Consider the following 8,893-nt stretch of genomic DNA (forward strand, 5'->3'; position numbering starts at 1 on the left):
TTATGAATGTGTTTTTGACATCAAGCGGAATCTGCGTATTTCTCCGTGGCTGACTCCACTTCAGCTAGAAACGGTTGTAAAGCATGAGAGGCTGTACGGCAGGCAATCAATAAGTACCAGCGAAGACTGCTGCATTCTGGGATTGCTGGCTCATTCATAGCCGTGTGCCGAGTTGTGACGTCAGAGCTTAAACGCATCCCATTCACCATCAAAGGTGCTGACCCAAGATGATAGCTTACAACCAATGTTACTGTCAGCAACAACACTACTACAGCTCGTTTGCAGTGGCGGCGGCGGTGGTGGTAGTAGTGATAGTAGTAATAGTAACAGTAGTAGTTGTAGTAGTAGTAATAGTAGTAGTAGTAGTAGCAGTACTAGCATGATGTAGTAGCAGTAGCAGCAGCAGCTCCACTATTATTTCCAATAAACATTATTATCACTAGACGCGAAAAACCCTCAGCCACCAACACCACCACCACCACCGCCGCCGCCGCCGCCGCCGCCGCATTAGCTTTTTCCACTAGCGACAACTGCGATGTCGCCCGAGCTCTCTCTCTCTCTCTTTCTTTCTTTTTTCTTTCCTCAGCCCCCCCCCCTTCCTCCCCCACCACCACTATAACCACTATTGCCATCATCATCATCATCGTCATCACCATCATCACCATCATCATCTTCGGCAGCAACAGCAGTAACACAAACAGCTGCAATGTCGTACGCATCAAACAAACGTATTTAGCTGCAATAGTATTATTATTGTTATTCATACCGCCACCACCACCGCCACCACCACCGCCACCACCACCACTGTCTTCATCAGTATCGCCGTCGTCGTCGTCGTCGTCGTAATCATCGCCATCCCCGTCATCATAGAACCAGCATCTCTCTCTCTCTCTCTCTCTCTCTCTCTCTCTCTCTCTCTCTCTCTCTCTGCTTCCATTCACTAAATTTACAACTAACCCACCTCACTTATTGACCATTGATATTTTAAGCCTTCCATTGCTGCAACCGCCACCACAACCGCTACCACAACAACAATAATACTAACAACGATGATGATGATAATAATAATAATAATAATAATAATAATAATAATAATAATAATAGTAGTAATAATAATAATAATAATAATAATAATAATAATGATGATAATTTCTTTATTAATAAAATGCAAAGGTTTCGGCTCTGGTGTTGCTGCAGGTGACGGCGGTGTTGCTGTTTGTAAAGTTGTTGTTGGTGGTGGTGGTGGTGGTGGTGGAGGTAATGTTGTGAATGATGTTGGTGGTGGTGGTGATAGTGATGATGGCAGAGGTGGCGGTGGAGGTGTGACCGTTGCTCCTGCATGCTGTTGTTGTTGTTGTTGTGGTGGTGGTGGTGGTGGTGGTGGTGGTGTCGGCGTGTTATGAATGCTGCTGCTGGCAACGGTGGTGTCGCCGTGAATGATGTTGTGAATGGTGCTTGTGACACTGGTGATGGCGGTGGCGACGACGACGACGATGATGATGATGATGAGGGTGGTGGTGGTGGTGGTGTGAATGATGTTGACGATGGCATTTTCTAGTATTGGCGACAGTGTCGGAGTAGTAGTTGTGAGTAATGTTGTAGTATGCTGTCGAGAGATGAATGCAACGCTGTGGTAGTAAGCAGCTAAGGCGGAGACGTGACAAGAGTAGAAGCTGCTGAGCCGGGTTCGATTCCAGCAAGAGGCGTTCGAGAGCCTTTACATCAGATTCAAGGGACACGGGTGCAGTAGAGAATAGGGGTGGAGGTGGGGGTAGAGGTGTTTTATTGAGAGGTCATCGGTAGGGACAGGGGTCAGCAGGTGGCAGAAAGGGTCTGTTCAGTTTGATGGTGATAGTGGAGGGATGTTGGGGTGCTATGAAAGGGGTGGCGATGTACGCGGGGGAAATGAATGGAATTGTATTCAACAATAGTAATACAAACGGGTACCTGTGGGGTGCACGGGTAGACTCATGCGTGTGCATGTGTGTGCGTGTATATGTGAATTAGTGCGTACGTGTGTATGTGTATGTATGCGTATGTGTACGTTTTATGTGTGTGTGCGTGTAGGCATGTGTGTAAGTGTGTACATATGTCTCTGCGTGTGAATTAGTGCGTATGTGTATATATATATGTGTGTGTGTGTGTGTGTGTGTGTACATATGTTTAAATGTGTGTGCGTGTGTATGTGCGTGTTTATGTGCGCGCGTGCGCGTTAGATGGAAGCTTCATTCAGAGGAAAAGCATGAATGAATGTTGAGTGAAGAATTGAAGAAGGAGAGGAGGAGGAGGAGATGAAAACGTATGAATGAATGAGGGAGGGGGGGTGATGGAAGGGGAGGTGGATGAGGATGAAGGTAGGAGAGGAAAAGGTTGTGAATGAAGGGAGGCGGAGTGAGGGAGGGGTTTGTCGAAAAAGTTAGGCATGAAAGGGGTGGAGGAGGAGGCGGAATGAATGAGTCGAAAAAGTTGTGAATGGATGAGGATGAGGAGAAGAGACGGGACCGGCGGGTGGGGCGGAGGTGGAGAGGAACGAGGAAAGAAGGAAACTATGAATGGATGAAGGAGGCATGTGGCGGCGGCGGGGGGGGGGGGGAATCAAATAATGAATGCGTTTTGGAAAAGAGCGCACGTGAAAGAGAGAGAGAGAGAGAGAGAGAGAGACATACACAGAGATGTCAGGAAAGAGAGGAGGGAGAGAGAATGATTGATAAAGAGAAAGAGAGATAAGTTGAGGGGAGTTTGTGTCCCCGTGTAAGCAAATGCGCGCGTGTGTGTGAAGCGAGGAAGAGATTAGAGGTGGCGGTGGTGGCGGAGGCGAAGTTACGAACAAATTTGGAAGCTTCATGAATGAAATAGGTGTAGTATGTGTGTATGCATGATGTGTGCGTGTGTGTGTGTGGGGGGGGGGGGGTATGTGTGTAGTAAGTATGCGTGTGTGTATATGTGCGTGCGTTTTCTATCTTAAGTATACAAATATTTGTGACAGAGATGAATGAAATGTATATATATATATATATATATATATATATATATATATATATATATATATATATATATATATATATATATACATATATATATATATATATATATATACGTTTGTGCAAGTGTGTGTGTGTGTACGTGTGCATATATATATATATACAGAGAAAGAGAGAGAGGGTATGTGTATGTATATGTATATATGGAAGATGTGCTTAAGCGTGATGTACATGTGTGTGTGTGTGCGTGCGTGTGCGCCTGTATACACACATACACAAATACACATACACACACATATACGTACATATGCATATAGAGAGAGAAAAAGAGAAAGAGAAAGAAAAAGAGTGAGTGAGTGAGAGAGGTCGAGAAAGCGAAAGAGAGATATGTGTAGTATATGTACGTATATATATGTGTATATATGTGTGTATATATGTGTGTATGTGTGTGTGTATGCAAGATATATGCGCGTGTAATGTGAGATGTGCGTTGTTTGTGTGCATTCGGGGGTCAAAAAGTGGAAAAACCACGTGTGGGTGGGCCGGGGGGGGGGGTGATGCTAGTGCATTAATGAATGATAACGGTAGATATATGAATGAAACGGAGATGAAGGGGAAACGCTGATACGTGAGATGTGTGCAAGCGCGCGTGAGTGAGCGTGTAATGTGTGCATTTACACGTTCGCGTATGAGATTCGTGTGTGTGTGTGTGTGTGTGTGGATGTACGTATGTAGTGTGTGTGCGTGTAATGTGTAAGTCTCTGTGTGTAAAGTGTATGTCCAATTTGCATGTGTGTGCATGTGTAATATGTAATGTGTGTGTGTAACGTGTGTAATGTGTTTGTGTGTATGTGTGTGTAATGTGTTTATGTCGAGACTGTAGTGTGTGTAGAGGAAGTGTGTGTATACAAATCGTGTGTAATATCTGTGTGCGTATGTACGGTTTAAAGGATTGTGTGTGAACGTGTGTGTGAATGTGTGTGTGTGTGTGTGCGTGAGTGAGTGTGTGTGTGTGTGTGTGTGTGTGTGTGTGTGTGTGTGTGTGTGTGTAAATGCGCGTGCGTAAGGCTCTAAAAGTTTATGGGTGCATATGTGCGTGAGCAATTTCCAAATATGGAAATTGCATGAATGAAACAGAAATAGAGAAAGAGAGAGAGAGAGAGGGAGAGAGAAATAGAGAGAGAGAAAGAGAGAGAGGGAGGGGTGGGAATGTGATGCGATGTGTTCGTATGTATGATGGTGTGATGGTATGTATGTGTGCATGCGTGAAAGCTCGCGTATGTGTGCTATGACCATAAATGGAAATCGCATGAATGAAATCGAGAGAGTGAGAGAGAGGGAGAGAGAGGGGTATGTCAGGTGTTTGTGTGTGCGTGTGGTTGCATGCGTGCATGTGTGTGCATGGGTGCTTGTGCATGTGCGTACGCGCGCGCGCGTGCGTGTGCGTGTGTGTGTGTGAAAGAGTGAGAGTAAAAGTTGAGAAGAGAGAGAGAGAGTCAAATCGAGAGTAATAAGGGTGGCGGTGAGAGGAAAAAGATGAACGAAAATAGGAACTGCATGAATGAAACGGAGATAGAGACGGATAGAGAGATAGATAGAGAGAGACAGAGAGCCAGGGAGAGAAAGAGAGAGAGGGGGAGAGAAGGGGAGGGTGTGTGCTGTGTGTGTGTGTGTGTGTGGAAGTGGGAGGTGGGGAAAGAGAAAGGAAAAAGAAACCAGAGTTACATGAATGAAGAATTAAATGAATGAAATTCAGAGACACACACACAGGTGTGTATATGCGCGCGCGCGTGTGTGTATGTGTGTGTGTGTGTAAGTGCGCACCTGTAGAGGTGTGTATGGGTGTATATGTATGCGTTTTTTGTAGGTATATGTCTACGGGTATGTATTTATGTATGTGTATATATATATCCTGACTGTATGTATGTGTGTGTGTGTGTGCATGGGAGTATACATACACACGTATACATATACAGCCGTATATAAATACATATACATATATACCCGTACACACCTTTACACGCGCGCACTTATACCCCCACACACACGCACACACGCATATACACAGCTGCGTGTGTCTCTGCATTTCATTCATTTAATCGTATGTGTGTATGTGTGTATGTACGTGCACGCATGTATGTATGTATGTATGTATGTATATATGCATGTATGTATGTATGTATGTATGTATGTGTATATGTGTGTGTATGTGTGCAGACAGAGTTTGCATCCACACTTTAAACCAAGGTGTACTTAGACATACTTGGAGACATTAGGGGGTGCGATTTTACTGAAGTGGGTCACTCAGTAGATGACAAGGAGCAAAGAAGGAGGGGGGATGAAGTAGCGGAAAGTGAGGGGGGGGGGGGGTGTTGAAGCATGGGTGAGGAGTAAGATGGATGTGGTGGTTAATGAAATGTTATAGCAAACAGTAATAGCGTAAGGGGTGGAAGCGGTGATACGGGTGGCCATGTGTTTGTGCATGCGTTCACCTGTGACTGAACTCGTTTGTGTATACCTCTATAAGTCTCTGTCTGTCTGTCTGTCTGTCTGTCTGTCTGTCTCTGTCTATGTCTCTCTCTCTCTCTCTCTCTCTCTCTCTCTCTCTCTCTCTCTCTCTATATATATATATATATATATATATATATATATATATATATATATATATTAGTGGCTTAGTGGTTAGATGTACTGCACTCCACGATCTCACGATCGTGGTTCCCATTCCTAGAGCGGCTGCGCGTTGTGTTTTTGAGCAAAGCACTTCCTTTCACTCTGCTGCAAGTGATTGACCCGGCAGGGTTCGAGAAGGACGTGAGCAGTGATGGTTTGTGAGTGATTTCGGCTGTCCACGAGGTTAGTCCGACCGGTCACTTGTGGAGGACGTTCTGCTGGAAGATTGCAGATAATTTCCAAAAGTCTTTGGTGCAGAAGTTCTAAGCTAAAGAGTGGGGGTGGGGGAGAGGGAAAACAAAGCGAGACCAGAAAGGTAGGTACTGCCGTCTTGTGAATTCTCCGAAAGGTAGACAAAGACTTCGCCATGTCCTCCCCACCAACCACGGACCGATGTTTTCCTCATTCCCATTCAGGTGCCAAAGAATTTAACAAAATCTTCATCTCAACTCTTGCATGATCTTCCCCTCCCTTTTTTCTGCTGGACATGGTGTCCGCTCAGTCGATTTGCTCTTCCGTCCATCCTCCTTTCTTCTAAACACGTCCCACCAAAGATCATTTCAGCGGTAGTGATAGTAGTAGTAGTAGTAGTAGTAGTAGTAGTAGTAGTAGTGGTAGTAGTGGTGGTGGTGTTAATGGGGGGTAACGGCAGCAGTTGTAGTAGTTGTAGTAGTTGCAGCAGCAGCAGTAGTAGTAGTATCGACATGAAAAGCCTGGGATGACCGGTAAAGATGAGGAGAGCGCCCCGTCCGCTCACCTCACTTCGCTCATTCCATTCGAACCACCGAAACTTTTGTTTAAAAACCACAAAACCAAAACAATGAAGAAAGCCAAACCAGTCCAGTCCAACGTTGATATCGATCTATCGATCTATCGTCTTAAACAATGGTGTCTCTACATGGCTACTGGACATGCTAGAAATAACAGCCAATTCTTTTTCAAAGCAAACTAATATTTCATTGGGTGTTGAAATCCACGTTATAACTTCGCCTGGAGAGTCTGAGAAAACAAATGGAATGGTCACCGCTGGAATGGTCTTTGAGGTCTGATTGCTATGTCAGGGACTGGCCTGGGGCTAAACAACAAAAACAACAGCAGTAACAACAATAAGAAGGGCCATAACAGCAACAACAACAATCAAGATATGCACCTTTTTCAATAGAATTCTAGGCCGGTGCCAGTTCGTGCCAATTCAAGCGAGGGCGGGGCTTTTCTTTGGATGAGGGCTGAAATGTGTGTGCGTGTGTTTTGCAGCGGTGCCTCAAATGTGTGGACAGAAAGCCGCTGTGGGTCTCCTGTTTCGAGGGGCTGTGTTCGCCAAAGTTAGTAAGACGTAGTATTTGTAGCGACTGCAAGGGCTCTGGGTACCTAATGCTCATGTCTCAAAGTATCAGAGTAATTGTTATTCATTCGTTTTTATAATCTCCTTTCCTCAAATTTGCAAACTGTGCTCATGCGCACATTAAATCGCCCTCAGGTTGTTCTAGCTGATCGCATGCAAAGTTTTACTTTGCTCTACATCTCATGCTACAAATGTGATCCAATTTTTACGTTTCCTTTCCTTTCTTCAAATCTGTCAAACTCCTGTGAGAAAGTGTCAATGTTTGCAGATACTGGAAACGTGATTTGAATCCAAAGTGCACAGAAGCGGATCAAGTATCGGCAAATATCCTGTCCGATGCTCTCCATGAGTTCTTTGCGTTGTCCGTTAACCAATGGAGCAAAAAGCGCTTTTGTTCAGGTCGGATCAGCTCTGATCAGATATTTTAGTCGTGACGTCAAGTGGCCGCAAAGAGTCCGAAATGACTCAATTGAAAACAGCAACGAACACCAAGAGGATCAGTGATGAAATAAGATGCAAGCACTGGAACAGGATCGGTCACTTCCTCAGACAAGATCGAGAAAGTGATTGCATCGGGGCACTAAAGTGCTCCTTGTCATCTACTGAGTGACTCCCTTCAGTAAAATCGCAACCCCTAATGTCTCCAAGTATGTCTAAGTACACCTTGGTTTAAAGTGTGGATGCAAACCCATGGTCACAGAACATAAAATAGAAGCAAACAAGACATGAACTAGGAGTGAATTCCAGGAGATCGAAGTTTGGCGGAAGAAGGATTGGACATAGTGGTTAATATACGACCTGGAAGATGGACGCAATGTAAAAAAAGGGAGAAAAGGAGAGATGAAAGGATGGAGAGTGCCTGAGTGAAGGTGATAAGTGAGGAGCGATCTCTGAAGAGCAGAGGCCACAAAAGTAGAGGTAGAAAAGGAGAAAAGGAGAGGACACAGCATGTGAGTGAACCGGAATTTGGAGGACGTTGAAGAGCAATTTCATAACAATCGGTCGACGGATGGGGATTTTCTTTGGGTAAGAGCTAGGCTGTGTGTGCGCGCGCGCGTGTGTGTAAAAACGGAAATAGTAGACCAATAATCATCCACGTGAAGGCACGTGGCTCAGTGGTTGGGGCGTTCGGTTCATGATCGTGAGGTCGTGAGTTCAATTCCCGGCGATGCGTTGTCTCCTTGAGCGAGACACTTCATTCTCATGTTGCTCCAGTTCACTCAGCTGGCAAAAATGAGTCGCACCTGTATTTCAAAGGGACCAACCTTGTCATACTCTGGGTCATGCTGCATCTCTCCAAGAACTACGTTAAGGTTACACGTGTCTGTGGAGTGCTCAGCCACTTGCACGTTAATTTCACAAGCAAGCTGTTTCATTGATTGGATCAACTGGAACACTCGTCGTCGTAACCGACGGAGTGCCACGTTATTTCAGTGTGTGTGTATATCTGTGCTGCAATAGCACCGTTTCAATTATTGTAGTCCACCAGTTCTCGTTGCAGTGTGGTGGCTTGAATGCGTCAACAATTTTATCGGCAATAAAAACCAGCGAGAGAACCTCCACGTGGCTGCTCGAATTTCAAGAAATAGTAGCCAAATCTCCCTCAAATTACGCCTTATCCTCCCCCCTCTCAACGTAAACAAACTCAAAATGATACATAACATAATATAACCTCAGATGCACAATGCCTCAAATTGAGTCGAGATGGTCATAGCTGGAGAGGTGCTTTCTATCATATCAGTCTTAATTGCAAAACATCAATAATGATGCTATCTAACTATAGCTTTATCAGGACACACCTATGATTAAAGACAACCTGGCCATGACTAACATTGTCGAATGTGACATTCTTTATTTTAAACAGTAAGGTATGATTCGAGGCAGATTTTGCTGCTAT

General features: G+C 44.8%; 1 long non-coding RNA gene across 2 annotated transcripts in view; it reads right to left on the reverse strand.

Annotated features, from left to right (window-relative positions):
• LOC149131038 (uncharacterized) overlaps positions 1–452 on the reverse strand; it is a 157,679-nt gene extending 157,227 nt beyond the window's left edge. Inside the window, exon 1 of one of the 2 annotated variants that reach the window (XR_016238389.1) lies at positions 1–452. This exon is cut by the window's left edge and continues 2,489 nt beyond it. This is a non-coding gene — a long non-coding RNA (uncharacterized LOC149131038). The other variant, XR_016238387.1, reaches the window with a different exon arrangement.
• Positions 453–8,893: the final 8,441 nt, after the last annotated feature.

The sequence above is a fragment of the Octopus bimaculoides genome, chromosome 25, assembly GCF_046866305.1.
Source record: "Octopus bimaculoides isolate indiv1 chromosome 25, ASM4686630v1, whole genome shotgun sequence".
Taxonomy (NCBI): Eukaryota; Metazoa; Mollusca; class Cephalopoda; order Octopoda; family Octopodidae; genus Octopus; species Octopus bimaculoides.